Source organism: Schistocerca americana, chromosome 1, assembly GCF_021461395.2.
Source record: "Schistocerca americana isolate TAMUIC-IGC-003095 chromosome 1, iqSchAmer2.1, whole genome shotgun sequence".
NCBI lineage: Eukaryota > Metazoa > Arthropoda > Insecta > Orthoptera > Acrididae > Schistocerca > Schistocerca americana.
Genome location: NC_060119.1, coordinates 516,623,640 through 516,643,775, shown reverse-complemented (window position 1 = coordinate 516,643,775; position 20,136 = coordinate 516,623,640). Strand labels below are relative to the sequence as shown.

At 40.4% G+C, this 20,136-nt stretch overlaps 1 long non-coding RNA gene across 1 annotated transcript in view; it reads left to right on the top strand.

Moving 5' to 3' along the window:
• Positions 1 to 19,266, top strand: part of LOC124605238 — a 29,611-nt gene extending 10,345 nt beyond the window's left edge. The window contains exon 5 of the long non-coding RNA XR_006978625.1: positions 18,762 to 19,266. This is a non-coding gene — a long non-coding RNA (uncharacterized LOC124605238). The remainder of the gene's footprint in view (positions 1 to 18,761) is intronic.
• Positions 19,267 to 20,136: the final 870 nt, after the last annotated feature.

The window sequence follows — 20,136 nt, the reverse complement described above, 5'->3', positions numbered from 1 at the left end:
ACACGTCTTGTTTCTTTGAGCCATTTCTGTATTGCTATTTAGTGCTTTGTATGCTTGGTCTGCTTTTGCACAATGCAACTGACTCTAAAGTTTGATATTGTGCAGTTAATATTTCATCTGAAGCTGCATCCATTTTGTTAAACAACAAATCCCACTGTTTGGAAGTATCTGACGTAGGTATTCGGAAACAAATTAAAATCTGTCTGAAGCATACTTTGATAGTATGACCTGCATATTAATTTAGTGGTTAACTTTCCAGTAAGCAATAGATACATTCTGCAGAGGTTGAGGCTGGGGAGCACACGTTCTTGTGGGGGTTTGTCCCTGCTGTAATAGCTCATCTGCTTTGGGAAACTCATTTTCCTTGACTGTCTTTAGGAGTGGTCATTGCACCTTTTAGTTTACTTTGAAGGGTCTGTATTTGTCACTGGGTGATACAAAGTATGTCAATCAATGTCTTTTGGTGAACTTCTTTTGACAGGACGTTGTATTTTAAAGTAGCTTGTTTCTGTGAAGTGTGTCTTACCTTTCTTTTGTCTGTCCAGCACACCTGTTTCCATGGATTTTTTAAGTAAATGGACTGCTCATTGTACAGTAAGGCATGAAATTCTTTGTACAGCTTTAAATTAATTTCTGGGTTTCTGTCCTTGCAGCATTCTTTTGAGCACACTTCTCCATTGCATACATGATCCTGTATCAAACTGTGAGTGTTACTGTCTTACATTCAGCTGGGTTATAATACTTCATTCTCTTTTAGTTGTATAAGTGTTCATATTGTGTTTGTTGATACTTACAGAACTGTAGTTAGTTGTATTCATGTTACATTTTTACTGTAATGTTTCGAGGAAATGCACATAACATATGTTAGTGCCATGTACTATACGGGGCACATAGGCCTCTGTACAGGGCACATTTGATACTTTCTAGCTGTACTCCTTTTTATAAAACGCATACAGCATTATTCTGCTCACTGGTGTTGGAGGTTGTATGGCAGAACTACCTTCCCTTCTCTTGATTTATGTTCCAGTCCAGCTTCACAAAGCCTTTTCCTTGTAATATCTTCCCGTTACAGATGTTAATTTTCCTTTTCTGTGCATTATTTGCATGTTTTAAGCCACTTCTGGTAAGCAGTACCTCTCTACAATCTGCCATTCTTAAAACATACAGCAGAGGTACAATAACTGCGTAAGTCTCCTTGCTGTTTATTGCTGCCCACGGAAGGTAAACAGGTTAACTATTACAGCAGGTGATACAGACTGCCATATACAACATTATTCCACTCAATTCTACAAAAAGTCAAAATATGCCATACAGTATTGCTTGTGCACTTGTTTCATATAGTGACACGGTGGGAAGTGTCCACATATATTTGAAGCATTGTGGGCTCTTCATGCTTTAAGTAATAGTGGCACCAACTTTCCTGTTCTGATTTCATTACAACATAATAAAAAAAGTTGCCCTCTACTAAATTTTCTACTGTTGTATTCTTCTCCACTGAACTAGTTTTGTCAGGCAGGTGGAAAAAAAAAATAAGTCCATTTCATCTACCTTAAAAATATCATTGGGACTATACTTTCTGAAGATTGATTGGAAGAGTGTTTTTTCCAGACTGTACAGTGTCAATGTTCACGCCTGCAGCCTTGCCTCGAACGTATTTATATACTAAATTCAGTTCTTAAATCTTTTGTTCTAACTATTGGATGCCTTGAAATCTGCAAGTCCCAACTTTGGTGCCAAATAGCTTGGTTTAGCACAAACTACAATACCATCAGTTGGTGTGTTCAAAGCATGAACTTGCTTAATCCACTTTTGTAGCATGTTTTCCGTTTCTGGACACTTATGCGTTCATTTTTGTTTGCCATTTCCTCCTTTCCAAACATGATGCTTCAATTTTTTTTTTTTTGTTTCTTTGCCAATGTTGATTGAGGAATGTCTAGTTTTTCTGCGCTATTAGCATGCATCGTGTGTGGAGTTTTGCCCACTTCCTGAAAGTATCTTCTTGTTGTTTGTAAACTCTCAATGTCTTATTGTCTTATGTATTACAATTCAGTACACTGTTTAACCTACAAAACACCATGGGCTGAGTGTCAGTCGAATGTCAAATGCTAACAAAAACCAATGACTGAATAACCTTCTACTCAGTTTGTTTGGCTGTTGCAGAAGTTATTGGAGGTGCTATCAGCCTAATTGACTTACTTCCGTGCATCTTTTCTGTCATAACGAATGATCTGTAGGATTTGGAAGAGTTGCTGACACTGAATAGCACTGTCTCCTTGAATATTTCCACAGCACTCTCACAACTTGGGGCAGCAAAAATTGCAGCTGATAAACAGTATGAATACTTAAAAGTTTGAACACACAAATGAGTTGATTTAACATGTGTTTAATGCAGGAACATGTGCTTTAAAAAATTGATGTGCTGTGTGGGGAAAATGTGGTTAATGAGATTCCACTGTACAGCATGTCTGTTCACATTGAACATGAGTTATTTATGGAGTAATGTAACTCTTACATGGCAGCAAATTTTAATAGTGAAGCATGTTTTTGATACAATAATGCAAGTTTCATAATGGTCTGAAACTCTATAAAGTTTGTGGAAATTGCTAAGTGCTATCATTCTTAAGGATGAATATATTGTGTGGGGCAAGTTTTGCTGCCTCAAAACATACCACAGTTTCTAACTTTTATACTTGGCTTACTGTGTGAAAGCTTTAACATACTGTACCTCTGAATGAGTAGATTGACATCTCAAATATTTGTTGCGCCCCCCCCCCCCCTCCCCACGGAAGTTACAAGGCCTGCAATTGTACCTGGCACTGTGAACTATAAACTGAGAGAGCTGTTCAGTAACATAGATTGCTATAGTCTTAAATGTAATTCACAGTATTTGAAACATAAGGCAAAAACGTGTGCATGGTTAGTACAGTGGATGCAGTATTGAAAATATAGCTACACTAGTAAGCCTATATTAAAATTTGTTAGGAAACTCGTGGGTCACACCTTGAAAACTCACCACCTTTACTAGTGCATTAAACTGGTTTATGCTGATAATGGGTTCAAATTTGACACTGGATTTGCTATTGATGCACTCAGAAATGATAGTTTTTGCATCTGCAGTAAAAGTAATAAAATTTTTTAGTTTTAAGAAATGTCAGATATGAGGCACAATTTAATTGCTGCAGTTTTGACAAGTGCTTTGACAAACCTTAATGTGTTTAGTCCTGTTCAGTGTGATTCTGTGAAGTGATGTACTCTCCAACTTGGTTCAGTTGTTGGTGGAATACAGGGGTGGTAGCAAGTGGGGGGGGGGGGGGCTATAGACTCCCCCCCTCCCCCCCCCCCTTCATAGAGTATCATGTTGTTGTTGTGGTCTTCAGTCCTGAGACTGGTTTGATGCAGCTCTCCATGCTACCCTATCCTGTGCAAGCTTCATCACCACCCAGTACTTACTGCAACCCACATCCTTCTGAATCTGCTTATTGTATTCATCCCTAGGTCTCCCTCTATGATTTTTACCGTCCATGCTGCCCTCCAATGCTAAATTAGTGATCCCTTGATGCCTCAGATTATGTCCTACTAACCGGTCCCTTCTTTTTGTCAAGTTGTGCCTCAAACTCCTCTTCTCCCCAATTCTATTCAATACTTCATCATTAGTTATGTGGTCTACCCATCTAATCTTCAGCATTCTTCTGTAGCACCACATTTCGAAAGCTTCTTGTCCAAACTAGTTATCGTCCATGTTTCACTTCCATACATGGCTACACTCCATACAAATACTTTCAGAGAAGACTTCCTGACATTTAAATCTATACTCGATGTTAACAAATTTCTCTTCTTCAGAAACACTTTCCTTGCCGTTGCCAGTCTACATTTTATATCTTCTCTACTTCGACCATCATCAGTTATTTTGCTCCCCAAATAGCAAAACTCCTTTTCTACTTAGTGTCTTATTTCCTAATCTAATTCCCTCAGCATCACCCGACTTAATTCGACTGCATTCCATTATCATCGTTTTGCTTTTGTTGATGTTCATCTTATATCCTCCTTTCAAGACACTGTCCATTCCGTTCAACTGCTCTTCCAAGTCCTTTGCTGTCTCTGACAGAATTACAATGTCATCGGCGAACCTCAAAGTTTTTATTTCTTCTCCATGGATTTTAATACCTACTCCCAATTTTTCTTTTGTTTCCTTTACTGCTTGCTCAATATTCAGATTGAATAACATCTGGGAGAGGCTACAACCCTGGCTCACTCCCTTCCCAACCACTGCTTCCCTTTCATGCCCCTCAACTCTTATAACTGCCATCTGGTTTTTGTACAAATTGTAAATAGCCTTTCGCTCCCTGTGTTTTACCCCTGCCACCTTTAGAATTTGAAAGAGAGTATTCCAGTCAACATTGTCAAAAGCTTTCTCTAAGTCTATGCTAGAAACATAGGTTTGCCTTTCCTTAATCTAGCTTCTAAGATAAGTCGTAAGGTCAGTATTGCCTCACGTGTTCCAACATTTCTACGGAATCCAAACTGATCTTCCCCGAGGTCAGCTTCTACCAGTTTCTCCATTCGTCTGTAAAGAATTCGCGTTAGTATTTTGCCGCTGTGACTTATTAAACTGATAGTTCGGCAATTTTCACATCTGTCAACACCTGCTTTCTTTGGGAATGGAATTATTATATTATTCTTGAAGTCTGAGGGTATTTCGCTTGTCTCGTACATCTTGCTCACCAGATGGTACAGTTTTGTCAGGACTGGCTCTCCCAAGGCCATCAGTAGTTCTAATGGAATGTTGTTTACTCCCGGGGCCTTGTTTCGACTCAGGTCTTTCAGTGCTCTGTCAGACTCTTCACGCAGTCCCCCCTGTGGGTCCGGGGATTAGAATAGGCACGAGGTATTCCTGCCTGTCGTAAGAGGCGACTAAAAGGAGTCCCTCCCCCTCAAGGGGGTAGTTAGCGCCTGCGTCCGGAGACGGACGGTTCCACGACCTCTATATGCGGTCATTTTGCTTTTTCACCTCTTGTTTCTTCCTTCCTTTGGTTGGTTCCTTTCTTTGCTCTTCTCCGTCTCACTGTCTTCCTCACTCTTTCCCTTGTCTTGCCGAACATCTTGCCATTCACCGGCGGAGGGAGCTCCTCCTCCCGGCCATCTTAACGAGATGGCCGATGAACCTATAGAACCGATGGACGATGACTGTCCGCCTACTGATAGCGGCGGCAGTACTTGCTCGAAGCCAGGCCCTCAGCGGTCTTCGAGGTGACCCCTTCATTCATCTTCCTTTTCTTCTCACGATGGCACTTATTCACTGGAATATTCGCAGCATTCGCTCCAACCGAGAGGACTTGAAGTTGCTGCTCCGCTTGCACCGTCCGCTCGTCGTAGCCCTCCAGGAAACGAAGCTCCGCCCATGCGATCACATTGCCTTGGCACACTACACCTCTGTGCGTTTTGACCTACCCCCTGTGGTAGGTATTCCGGCTCATGGAGGGGTTATGTTGCTGGTCCGGGATGATATTTACTACGATCCCATCACATTGCACACTGGCCTGCAGGCAGTTGCCATCTGAATTACATTTTCCATTTGTACCGTTTACACTCCATCCTCGTCTGCCGTTACCAGGGCAGACATGATGCAACTTATTGCTCAGCTACCTGCACCATTTTTGTTAACTGTAGACTTCAATGCCCACCATCCCCTTAAGACTCTCCAGCATCCTGCCCAAGGGGCTCCATGTTAACAGACCTTTTCAACCAGCTCAATCTTGTCTGCCTCAATACTGGCGCCCCTACTTTTCGTTCGGACACATCTCACACCTATTCCCATTTAGACCTCTCTATATGTACTACCCAACTTGCACGCCGGTTTGAGTGGTATGCCCTTTCTGGTACATATTCGAGCGACCACTTCTCGTGTGTCATCCATCTCCTGCATCATACCCCCTCTCCGTGCTCCGCTAGTTGGAACATCTCCAAAGCCGAATGGGGGCTCTTCTCTTCCAGGGCGACCTTTCAGGATCAAACCTTCACAAGCTGCGATAGTCAAGTCGCACACCTCACGGAAGTCATTCTCACTGCTGCTGAATATTCCATCCCTCACACCACTTCTTCTCCACGTCGCGTACCAGTCCCCTGGTGGACCGCAGCATGTAGAGACGCTTTACGTGCTCGTCGACGTGCTTTACGCACCTTTAAACGCCACCCTACAGTGGCGAATTGTATCAATTATAAACGATTACGTGCGCAGTGCCGTCGTATTATTAAAGAAAGCAAGAAAGCCAGCTGGGCTGCTTTCACCAGCACCTTCAACAGTTTTACTCCTTCTGTTATCTGGGGTAGCCTGTGCCGTCTATCTGGCACTAAGGTCCACTCACCAGTTTCTGGCTTGAAGGTCATGAATGATGTCCTTGTGGCCCCTGAGGATATCTCCAATGCCTTCGGCCGCTTTTTCGCAGAGGTTTCGAGCTCCGCTCATTACCACCCTGCCTTCCTCCCCCGAAAACAGGCAGAGGAGGCTAGGCCACCTATGTTCCGCTCCTCGAATCGTGAAAGTTATAATGCCCCTTTCACCATGCGGGAACTCGAAAATGCACTTGCCCGGTCACGGTCCTCCGCTCCAGGGCCTGATTCTATTCATATTCAGATGCTGAAGAACCTTTCTCCTGCAGGTAAAAGTTTCCTTCTTCGTACTTATAATCGCATCTGGATTGAGGGACATGTTCCCGCATGCGGCATGAGTCTATTGTTGTACCGATTCCTAAGCCGGGGAAGGACAAGCACTTGCCTTCCAGTTATCGACCCATCTCGCTTACCAGCTGTGTCTGTAAGGTGATGGAGCGCATGGTTCACTCTCATTTGGTTTGGCTGCTCGAATCTCGGCGCCTACTTACCAATGTACAATGTGGATTTCGTAGGCGCCGCTCTGCTGTTGACCATCTGGTTACCTTGTCAACCTTCATTATGAATAACTTCTTGCGGAAACGCCCAACCGTGGCTGTGTTCTTTGATTTGGAGAAGGCTTAAGACACCTGTTGGAGGGCGGGCATTCTCCGCACCATGCATACATGGGGCCTTCGCGGTCGCCTCCCTCTTTTTATTCGTTCCTTTTTAATGGATCGACAGTTCAGGGTACGTGTGGGTTCTGTCCTGTCGGACACCTTTCGCCAGGAGAATGGGATGCCACAGGGCTCAGTTTTGAGCGTCGCTCTCTTTGCCATAGCGATCAATCCAATAATGGATTGCCTCCCAGCCGATGTATCAGGCTCCCTTTTCGTGGACGATTTTACCATCTATTGCAGTGCGCAGCGTACATGTTTCCTGGAGCACTGTCTTCAGTGTTCTCTTGACCATCTTTACTCCTGGAGTGTCGCCAATGGCTTCCGTTTTTCTGCCGAGAAGAAGGTCTGTATTAACTTCTGGCGATACAAAGAGTTTCTCCCACCGTCCTTACGACTCGGTCCCGTTGCTCTCCCATTCGTGGAGACAACAAAATTTTTAGGTCTTACATTTGACAGGAAACTTAGCTGGTCTCCACATGTGTCTTATTTGGCTGCCCGTTGTACCCGTTCTCTAAATGTCCTCCGTGTTCTCAGTGGTATATCGTGGGGAGCGGATCGAACCGTCCTACTTCGCCTATATCGGTCGATCGTCCGCTCCAAGCTGGAATATGGGAGCTTCGTATACTCCTCTGCACGGCCGTCCATCTTACGCCGCCTCAACTCCATACAACATCGGGGTTTACGTCTTGCGATCGGAGCATTTTATACTAGTCCCGTCGAGAGTCTTCATGCTGAAGCCGGTGAATTGCCACTGCCCTACCGGCGCGATATACTGCTTTGTCGGTATGCCTGTCGGCTACTGTCAATGCCCGACCACCCGTCTTATCGTTCCTTTTTTGACGACTCCTCGATCGTCAATACGGGTTGTATGTCACTGCCCTGCTTCCCCCTGGAGTTTGCTTTCGTCGCCTCCTTCAACACCTTGATTTTTCACTCCCTGCAACCTTTAGAGTTGGCGAGAGCCACACGCCACCTTGGCTACAGGCTCAGCTTCGTGTTTACCTTGACCTCAGCTCGCTCTCAAAGGAGGTTACCCCCGGTTCGGTATACCGCTCCCGTTTTGTCGAACTTCGTTCGAAGTTCATTAATATGACCTTCATTTATACAGATGGCTCTAAGACCAATGACGGGGTCGGTTGTTCTTTTATTGTCGGGGCACAAAGTTTCAAATACCGGCTCCATGGCCATTGTTCGGTCTTCACAGCTGAGCTCTTTGCCCTCTACCAGGCTGTTCTTTACATCTGCCGCCACCGACATTCTGCTTATGTCATCTGCTCTGATTCCCTGAGCGCCATCCAGAGCCTCAGTGATCCGTATCCGGTTCACCCTTTCGTGCACCGGATCCAACGCTCTCTTCAGCAGCTGGTGGACGACGGTTCTCCGGTTAGCTTTATGTGGGTTCCTGGCCATGTCGGTATCCCTGGGAACGAAGCTGCAGATGCCGCGGCCAAGGCTGCTGTCCTCCAGCCTCGGACAGCTTCTTGTTGTGTCCCTTCATCAGATTGTAGCAGGGTCATTTGTCGGCGCAATTTATCGCTGTGGCATGCCGATTGGGCTGCACTTGCGGACAACGAGCTTCGGGACTTGAAACCTCGTCCCACGGCTTGGACGTCCTCCTCACGCCCCTCTCGGCGGGAGGAGGTAGTTTTGGCCCGGTTACGAATTGGACACTGCCGGTTCAGCCATCGCCATCTGCTGACGGCTGTGCCGGCGCCGTTCTGCCCATGTGGGCACTTGCTGACAGTCCGCCACATATTAACGTCCTGTCCGGATTTTACTCCACTGCGTCTTGATCTTAGCCTGCCATGTACTCTCGATGCCATTTTAGCGGATGACCCAGGAGCAGCTGCTCGCGTTCTTAATTTTATCAAATTGACCAACCTGTCTAAGGACATTTAATTATGCTGTTTTTTTTTTAATCCTATGCCTGTCTATCTTTTATCGTGTTTTCCCTTTTAGTTGCTGTTTTAAACTTGTGCCTCGCGGTGCATTCCTAATGTAGTGTGGGCGCTGATGACCGTTGAAGTTGTGTGCCCTAAAACCACAAAAAAAAAATATCTTCACGCAGTATTATATCTCTCATTTCATCTTCATCTACATCCTCTTCCATTTCCATAATATTGTCCTCAAGTACATCATCCTTGTATAGACCCTCTATATACTCCTTCCACCTTTCTGCTTTCCCTACTTTGCTTTGAACTGGGTTTCCATCTGAGCTCTTGATATTCATGTAAGTGGTTCTCCTTTCTCCAAAGGTCTCTCTAATTTTCCTGTAGGCAGTATCTATCTTACCCCTAGTGAGATAAGCCTCTACATCCTTACATTTGTCCTCTAGCCACCCCGGCTTAGCCATTATATTCCTTTTTGCCTGCTTCATTTATCGCATTTTTATATTTTCTCCTTTCATAAATTAAATTCAATATTTCTTCTGTTACCCAAGGGTTTCTACTAGCCCTCATCTTTTTATCTACTTGATCCTCTGCTGCCTTCACAATTTCATTCCTCAAAGCTACACATTCTTCTTCTACTGTATTTCTTTCCCCCATTCCTGTCAATTGTTCCCTTATGCTTTCCCTGAAACTCTGTACAACCACTGGTTTAGTCAGTTTATCCAGGCCCCATCTCCTTAAATTCCCACCTTCTTGCAGTTTCTTCAGTTTTAATCAACAGTTCATAACCAATAAATTGTGGTCAGTCCGCATCTGCCCCTGGAAATGTCTTACAATTTAAAACCTGGTTCCTAAATCTCTGTCTTACAGTTATATAATCTACCGTATTTACTCGAATCTAAGCCGCACTTTTTTTCCGGTTTTTGTAATCCAAAAAACTGCCTGCGGCTTAGAATCGAGTGCAAAGTAAGTGGAAGTTCTGAAAAATTTTGGTAGGTGCCGCCACAACTAACTTCTGCTGTCGAATATATGTAGTGCTACACAGGCATGCTTTACAGGCACAAAGATAAATACTGGCACCAAAACCTCTGCGTCAGTAAATAAATTAAATAAAAAGAAAAGTGGAAGACGAGCTTCTTTTCTCCGCCCCGAGTTTCGACCACTACATTTTCATACATCATCCAACAAAGTAAATACAAATTCCGTATTGTTCATCTTCGAAAGTAGCAGCATTTCAATGTACTACGACTGGCAAGACTGTTTGGGATGTGTGTTAATATGGCCAACTCTACGTTCTGAATTTTTTCCTACCTGTGAGAAGAGATGGTTGCTAATAGGAACTTTTATGAATTGTTAATCACATGCAGTATTCTCTTCACCATAAGAATAATACGAATATAAACATTTTGCCATGTATTCTTTGCTGTTGCTATCTCATTTAAATCCTGTCTGCCTAATAAACTACGAAACTAGTGAGGCAACAGCAAATGCGGAAGAATATACATAGCATGTCATGTTTATATTCGTATTATTCTTATGCCTAATAGTGATACAGTCAGAAAGGAAGCACGGCAGTTGACGAGATTTTTTAATCTAAGATGACTCTAATTTCTGTGCAGAATGTAACGTACTAAAGAGGCGCCCGCAAAGATTCTCAAACGGAGAAATTTTTTCGCTAAACTCTCGTTCAGAACATCTTCTATCATACGCAGTATATTATTTGGTGTTTGTCGATCATTATCAGAGAAAGCATCAGTGCAAGTAACAACAAATAGCAGTCTCTTGCCATTGTTTCGCTAATGAGACGATTCCTCTCTTTTTTTTATTGTAAGCAGTAGTAGCGCGCACAAAAATAAGCCATGCCGCGAGCGGCGACAGGTCGTAAACACTCATTATCAGAATGCAACAAACAATGCATGACACAGTACAGTAATGCATTTTCAGCTTAGAGTGACTCAAACACCTATAACAAAGAGAACGGCACTTATCAGAGCAAAGAAAAATAAGCAATCAATTCAAACCAGACGAAGCTCGTGAAATAGGAAGGGTACCCCGTATCAATACGGATGGAGCGCCTGACCCATAGCAATGGCTACCTGGTAAAGCTTAACTGCTAAGCTTACGACTCGAACCAAACTACTGTAGCTGTATCGTCATTCATTCGACCTAAATTGTCTCATATTACAATGGACCAACTTTGTTTCGATTTGGAGGTGCGGCCGAAAACTTTTCTCTCCCCTTGAATTTCGAGCCTCAAATTTCAGGTGCGGCTTAGATTCGGGAAAATTTTTTTCCCTTGATTTCGAGTCTCATTTTTCAGGTGCGGCTCAGATTCGAGTAAATACGGTATCTGATAACTTCTAATATCTCCAGGGTTCTTCCATGTATACAACCTTCTTTCATGATTCTTGAACCAAGTGTTAGCTATGATTAAGTCATGCTCTGTGCAAAACTCTACCAGGCGGCTTCCTCTTTCATTTCTTAGCCCCAATCCATATTCACCTACTACGTTTCCTTCTCTCCCTTTTCCTACTCTCGAATTCGTCACCCATGACTATTAAATTTTCGTCTCCCTTCACTACCTGAATAATTTCTTTTATCTCATCATACATTTCTTCAATTTCTTCGTCATCTGCAGAGCTAGTTGGCATATAAATTTGTACTACTGTAGTAGGCGTGGGCTTTGTGTCTATCTTGGCCACAATAATGCGTTCACTATGCTGTTTGTAGTAGCTTACCCGCACTCCTATTTTTGTATTCATTATTAAACCTACTCCTGCATTACCCTTATTTGATTTTGTATTTATAACCCTGTATTCACCTGACCCAGTCTTGTTCCTCCTGCCACTGAACTTCACTAATTCCAACTATATCTAACTTTAACGTATCCATTTCCCTTTTTTAAAGTTTCTAACCTACCTGCTTGATTAAGGGATTCGACATTCCACGCTCCAATCCGTAGAATGCCAGTTTTCTTTGTCCTGATAACGACGTCCTCTTGAGTAGTCCCCGCCCTGAGATCCGAATGGGGGAATATTTTACATCCGGAATATTTTACCCAAGAGGACGCCATCATCATTTAACCATACAGTAAAGTTGCATGCCCTCGGGAAAAATTACGACTGTAATTTCCCCTTGCTTTCAGCCGTTTGCAGTACCACAACAGCAAGGCCATTTTGGTTAGTGTTACAAGGCCATATCAGTCAATCATCCAGACTGTTGCCCCTGCAACTACTGAAAAGGCTGCTGCCCCTCTTCAGGAACCACACGTTTGTCTGGTCTCTCAACAGATACCTCTCCGTTGTGGTTGCACCTACGGTACGGCCATCTGTATCGCTGAGGCACGCAAGCCTCCCCACCAACGGCGAAGTCCATGGTTCATGGGGAAGGTAAGGAGTATCATATTACAGTGGGTAATATGATATTCAGAAATCAGTGAATATATTACTCTAACAGATTCAATCTTTTTTTTATAATTATGTAACAACATGGGTTGCAATGCATTCCAAACACATTTTAACAAAAGAATAAGAGTGGCAAATAAGCTTACTACCTATACCAATAAATATCGTTTAACTTTAAAAGTAGGTATCTTATTTATTAATACACATTTTTTACCCCAAACTCCAAAACAGTTACCAAAAACTACTTTAAGCGACACCAAATTTTATCAATTTGTCGGTAGAGGACCCCAACTCTCGTTTTGTGAAGCCATATTCCATTGCCCTAATTCCCTACCCCCCCTCCCCTTGACCGTCTTCTAGAATTGCCCTGGGAGGAAATATAAACAGTGTAGGTTTGCTTTATAAAAGGTGTTTTATAAATGGAAGGGCAGTAGAAATAGCTCTGTGTTCTATAATTTGAAGCAAAATTAGGCAGAAGCTGGAAAGTCTCCTTTTCCCCCCAGGACATTGCTTGCTGTTAATGGAAATTTATTTAGAATGTTAGACTGTAAGTAAATATTCATTATTTTTGGAATGGATATTGCATTATAATTACAATATTGTCAATGCATTTAATGCTCTATAGGACAGCATTTGTAAATATTTTTTGTCTTGTTGTATGTAATGTTTTAGCTTTTCTTTTAGTTCACTGCACAGCTGGGACATTATCTTAGAGAATTTAGTTTGTTAGGAACATCAGTTTATATGTTTCATCTTGTCATGGGCAACAGAATGCTGATTGCTGTCAGACTTTTCATCAGATTAGTACTCCTGTGAAATTCGTACTGGTAAATGAAGTGAATGACAATAGTGTGCGTTTGTGCTCAGTTTGAGTCACTGTAGGCATTATTATTGAGACAGTTGTTACCTTTTACTTACTAATTGCACCAAATTTTGCTGTCTGTAATTTGCCAGACAAACTTTACTACCTTCACAAACAGATACAATCATGCACACAGCCTACAGAGAATACTCCTTCACACAGGTGATTCTTTATACAGAATAACTTGTCATAAGCTTGTCACAGTGGCAACAGATAAATTGTGTACACTTGCAACATATGTTAGTGTTCTGATATTGTGTGCATTGTACAAATGGTAAGCGAGAAGTTCTGAGTGCTTTACTCGTGAAGCATAAATTAAACTTGCTTATGTCATGACATGGTGCACAAAATATTTTGCTATTCTCTAGCTGAGTTGGCATAAGAAGGTGTTAGATAGTAGCATTGGGCTGGGGTTGAAAGCTTCACGCGCCTGCGTCAACCGGTCACGTAATGTGATTTTGTACACATCTTTGACAATGTCCGTGTTGTAATTCTACAGACAGCTATTGGTTTTTGCCTGCAGTTGAAGTGATGAATGGCAACAGTGATGCCAGTTGACAGGGACCCATGTAACCTTCACTCAGTGTAGCCATTGGATCACAAACTCCTGTGTTGTCGCATACTCTTTTCTATTATGATCACATGGGTTGATGGCATGGATTCAAAATGTTTCACACAACCATCTCCACAGACTGCCATCAGCCAGTGGAATTCTCCTGGGCCTAGAGGAAGCTTGACAGTATGACAGGTTTTTGTGCCACCCTTCTATGCCCTTATGTGTATCTACTTTCTTTTTCATTCTTACCATTTTGAGCTGAATGAACTGCCTTCCGCTCTCCTGTAATGTGTGTGTGCTTGCAGATCTGTAATACCGTACACTGCACAAAAAAGAAATGTCACGTGGTTCCTTCCTAGACTGAAATTAGGAAAATTCTATACTGAATAGATAGTGCTTTATAGGTTTGTCCATTGTCAGTTGTTGCTAATGCTTCTGGGTGTTACGCTAAGTAGTTTTTGGTGTTTAGTAGTTCATTCCCTTTTGGGTATAAAATGGGGAAAAAACCCTGCTGAACACCTAAAAGAATACCATTGATCACACTGAAAAAACCTGAGATATCTAAGGTTAAATTCCCAGTGACTGTCTTAAATTTTCTGGCATGAGATAAATCTGGAGTGGAAAATACATCTAATACATATTTGATGTCTACTAAGAGGAAATTGCAGGCCTGGAAGCATGTTTCATGAAAGGAACTACAGTGTTTCAGCTAACAATCATTTATTCAAGCTTTAAATATTAATCTTCACATTATTAATTGCATTTGTGTGTAAACTTTGCTCTGCTAGTTACTTTATCAAGTACAGTAGAGACTCGATTAACTTGACTAATTGTTGTAACAAGTCATTTGGATAACTGAAAATCTAGATAACTGCCTGTATGAAGAAGAGAGATTTTTGTAGAATTACTTCTAGAAAGATAACGTATGCTGCGTGCATATGATTATTTTCAGGTGCGTTGCTCTGATTCTTTCTAGGATTAGAACATATTTGTTGTTTATTGAAAAGAACAAAAACAAATTAAGCTTGTTAAAATAAACCAAAAAGAGAATTTATTAGGAGATTTAGACTCGCACTTCTGTACATACATACATATTTTCTTAAAATTACTAATTCACAGCAACCTTTCTTATGAAATGCCCAAAAAGTCACATAGGACAGTCACCGTAGTTCAATTTAGTTTAAATTATTTGGAAATGTCATTTGACGTATACATTTTTTCTCTACATGGCTGCTGCATCATCAGTTCATTTAAATTGTAGTAAACTCATTTATCACACTGTTTGTCAAACAATCTGAAAGTGATTTCCAGGGTTTAAAATGCTTCAAAATGAGTTGGCCCTGTATCGTTTTCTGCACCTACATTTTCTTCTGTTTCATTGTCTTGCATGTATTGCTGGTCCTTTGCTGCAATATGCCTTCAACAATGCCATCATTTCACATGTTTCAAAAACCTTGGTCTCAAGTTAGCCACTCTTTCATATCATTGGCATCACATTTCTGGCACATTTGTATGTTTGTCATTAATTCATCTGTATCCTCTAAAACAAATCATCCATATTGGTTATTGAATTTTTGTTTTGAGCATTGTTTGGTCTTATTTTTAATCAAATACCCGCATCTACAACCATGTAACAACACTCCTTTAAATCATTTGACTCAAAAATGATAAAATGACTTCTTAATTTTCTTAAACAGATACCATATTTACTCGAATCAAAGCTGCACTTTTTTTTCTGGTTTTTGTAATCCAAAAAACCTCTTGCGGCTTATAATCGAGTGCAAAGTAAACAGAAGTTCTGAAAAATGTTGGTAGGTGCTGCCAAAACTAACTTCTGCCGTCGAATGTATGTAGCGTTACACAGGCATCACAAAGATAAATACTGACGCCAATACCTCTGCGTCAGTAAATAAATTTTTAAAAAAAGTGGAAGAAGATATTTTTTCTCCGCCCCGAATTTCGACCACTGCATTTTCATACATTATCCAACGAAGTAAATACGAATTCCGTATTGTTCATCTTTGAATGTAGCAGTATTTCAGTGTACTACGAAAATTGGACTGGCAAGACTGTTTGGCGTGTTTGTCAATATGGCCAACTCTACGTTCTGAATTTCTTCCTACCTATGAGAAGAGATGGTTGCTAATAGGAACTTTTATGAATTGTGAAGCACATGCAGTATTCTTGTCACCATAAGAATAATACGAATATAAACATTTTGCCATGTATTCTTTCGTGTTTGCTGCTATCTCGTTTAAATCCTGCCCGCCTAATAAACTACGGAACTAGAGTGAGACAACAGCAAATGTGGAAGAATATACATATCATGTCATGTTTATATTTGTATTATTCTTATGCGTAATAGTGATAGTCAGAAATGAAGCACGGCAATTGACTAGATTTTTAAATGTAAGATGACTAATTTCTGTGCAGAATGTAATGTACTAGAGAGATGTCTGCAAAGATTTTCAAAAGGAGAAAAATTTTCGCTAAACTCTCATTCAGAACATTTTCTATCATACGCAGTCTATTATTTGGTTCTTGTTGATCATTATCAAAGAAAGCAGCAGTGTAAGTAACAACAAATAGCAGTCTCTTGCCATTGTTTCGCTAATAAGACTATTCCCCTCTCACAAAAGCAAGCCATGCCGCGAGCGGTAACAGGCCGTAAACACTTATTGTCTGAATGTGACGAACAATGCATGAGACAGTACAGTAATGCATTTTCAGCTTAGTGATGTAAACACCTATAACAAAGAGAACGACACTTATCAGATCAAGAAAAATAAGCAATCGATTCAAACCGGACGGAGCGCCTGACACATAGCAATGGCTACCTGGTAAAGCTTAACTGCTAAGCTTAAGACTCGAACCAAACTACTGTAGCTGTATCGTCATTCATTCGACCTAAATTCTCATATTACGATGGACCAACTTTGTTTCGATTTGGAAGTGCGGCCTAAAACTTTTATCTCTCCTTGAAATTAGTCTCAAATTTCAGGTGCGGCTTAGATTCGGGAAAACTTTTTTCCCTTGATTTAGTCTCATTTTTCAGGTGCGGCTAAGATTTGAGTGCGGCTTAGATTCGAGTAAATACAGTAATAATCAACATAAAAACTGTTTTCTATAGTTATTTTAATGTTTAAAAAATGTTTGATCCATTGGTTGTAGCAAGGATATGAGGTAATATTTTATTGTGAATAATCAATCTTCTCTATAACAGTTAAGCTGAAGAATGGATTGATGCATTATCTAGTAAAATTAGGACCTTCTCTTGTTTCATTTTGAAGATTTTCGTGCTTCAGGGATAAGTTTTCATACCAATGAATGAATAAGCCAGTGAATATTTTGGACTTCAGCCATGTCTGTTTTTTGCTTTTTATAAATCAAGTGCATTGTTGTGATTTGTGTATCTCAGGTTTTTGGATTTGCTGATGAGGAGCAAAGGGATTTAATGGGTCCCTCTTGCATTTGTGCAAACTAATATTGTCACTTGCTCTCTGCCTTATATCCTTTCTTGCTAAGAAGCTAAGGATTTTTCACAGTAATGATTTACAATGTACTCAAACCTTATCAGTACTTCTTTTCTAAAACCATCTTTAGAACAACTTACTGCCTCTGTCAGCTGACATGTTTTTCACCAAGTAGTTCCAGTTTGCGAATCCCATGACAGGGTTTAAATCTCTAAAACTATTTAAGTTGCCACAAAAGATTCATTGCCACCAATTTTTTTAACTGTATGCCTTTTCACAGAGCAAAGGACCAGATATTGGTTGTTCTGGTGATCGTTTTTGTAAAAACCAACAATAGAAAACTTCTATCAAAAGTTGGTTTCTCAATTTCTTCACCACTTTTCAATGGTTATTCCCATGTTCACCATAAAGTTTGCAGGCACACTTCAAAATGAATCGGTATTCTTAATATTGTTGATTGTAGAAGTACTTACACCATACTTATTGGCTAACTTATGAGCAGATTCTCCATTTTTGGCAGCCGTCTAACTCGTAAAATAATTAAATGCACGCTATCTAACTCGATCAAAAATGTGGAGCACAGATTGTTGGTGGAAAATGCCAGTGAGATGTCTGTGCATGAATGGACTAGTCTACTTACTTACTCATGGTTGACAATGTGAATAATTGTGGATCTGTATCACTGAGATATGGATAACAATCTCCACTGTAGTTATAATTGAAAACGCAGGGATTAAGGTAAGATGAAAGTCAAAGAATTAGAAGGGAAAACTCATCACAACTACACTCAGTAATAATGCCTACTGCTTTTCCTGGTATTGAATATATTTTCTTGACCTTTTTTTTTTATACAGGCATTTCTATTTATATTGGTCTAAGTGAAAGCAATTGTTTTGTGTGGGTGATAGTAAAGAAATGGAAAAATAGACATTTGAAATGATCCAATTGCTACACCCATTAGGCAATATTACTAATCACTGGTTACTGGTTGATTTGATTTGAATATTTTCTCAAAGAGAGCAGCATTATTTACTTGCTACAATGTTTCGAAAATTTTGGTTTTTTCTCGAGCAAGAAAAATTTCCACCTCGAGAAATTGTGAAAAGATGTTACCTCTAAGTAGTAAGTATTTTGCCTGACCCTTCGTCTTTTGGCTCTCGTTCTGAATTATTAGAATTGGGAATATTTCAGATCAATGATTTTTATATGGAGCTGATAATTATAACCATTTTGGAACTTCAACTCATTGTAACAGCAGGTTATACTCGGTCCCTGTGCATGTGGGTTTTCATCCTTATCCAGCTGAGCTAGTGCTGTACCCCAAAAGATCTCATTATTATGTTATGCCCCCTTTATGTCTTGGACAGAGAATTCTGCGTGTTAACTGCCGGTGAGATATAATTTGGTGTCATTGTTAAGTCACTGAGTTGTACTAAAGAACTTATATACATCACCTGGCATTTATTGATTCTGTTCCAGATATATTAAATAACTTTGTGGTGCACTTTTCTATTTGAACTCAAAATTCTAGGTGAGAGGCAGGGTTTTGTAATGATCCCATGGATTCTAATGCAGGAAGCCATAATTTCTGTGAAAACTGGTGGATGCTCATTGAATTCTATAAGGAAACACACATGGTCCTGTTGATTGGCTATTTAAGAAGAATGAGGTAATGAAAACAGCAGCTTGTAGCTCAGATAAAATTTACTCTGTGATTGAATGTTGGTTGCAAGGGCAATGTTGCTGGCTGGTACACAGCATGCCATGTGTCAATGCATTTAATGTAAACCTGTTTGACTCCTTATTCTGTGCACTTTGTAATGTGTTTTGCCTGACAAGGTTCTTCATGTCTCTAAAATGGTGACACAGTGAGTGCACAAAGCACGAGAAAAAACTGAAATTGGCAGATGAGTGGTCCCTTCCATTCAACTTGCTGAAACATCAATCACAGTTATTTTAATCGGTGCATAGAAGTTATACTTCTTTAAAGCTGGAGTATTTGTTAATGTAACAACAATAAATATTTATTTTGATAATTTCCTCCACAAGTTTTTATTGTCTTTATTTCTAATTTTCCCGCTGTATTTGAAAAATTTTGAATTGACTTTCATACTTGTGAACTGGCTTTTATTGCATAGTTTTTGTGAATCACTCATTCATTGTCAGGACTCCTGTTATTACATAGTAATCCTTAAAATTTGTGATTTGTAACACTGTTTAGTTGCTAGTGTTAAATCATTGGTGAAATTCTTTGAGAACTGAATGACATCAAAATATAATAGCAAATACTTTTTTGCTGTTACCAAATGAAATAAAGAAATTTCATATAATGTAGTGTCTGTTGGAAAGTTAAGTTTAAGGAAACATGCCATGATTTTTGTACTCTTCACTACCCTTAGTAAAACCTTAGATCTTGAACAAGACTTTATTTCGTAGTTTGATAAAAACATATGGTGACAGATATGTTGAAAGCATCAAGATGCTGCTTGTGTTGGTTGTAAAAATTGGAGATGTAATGCATTCGTGGATGCAGCATCTTGTTATTAGGTAAGTACTTAAAATTGTAATACTGACACTAGTTGGTGAGAGAATTTCAATTGAATAAAGCTTCTTGCAGGATCCCATTTTAAATGTAACAGATCAGCAAAAAAATTCTCATTTGTGTTGAATAACTTGCACAAAATTTGCTGGGGAAAGTGAGCGATGGTACAACACAGGAGAGCATGCTATATATTAAAAATGTGAATGGATGAAATGAGGTAATATCTCAAAGCAATTGATGCTGTTCACTATTATGTGCAAAGATACCATCAATGTCACTAAGAGGGGAATGATTTCCGTATATTGCTTATGTCTCCATATGCCTGCCTGAGTGCAACCTCATGCTTTTACCGGTAACATACCCT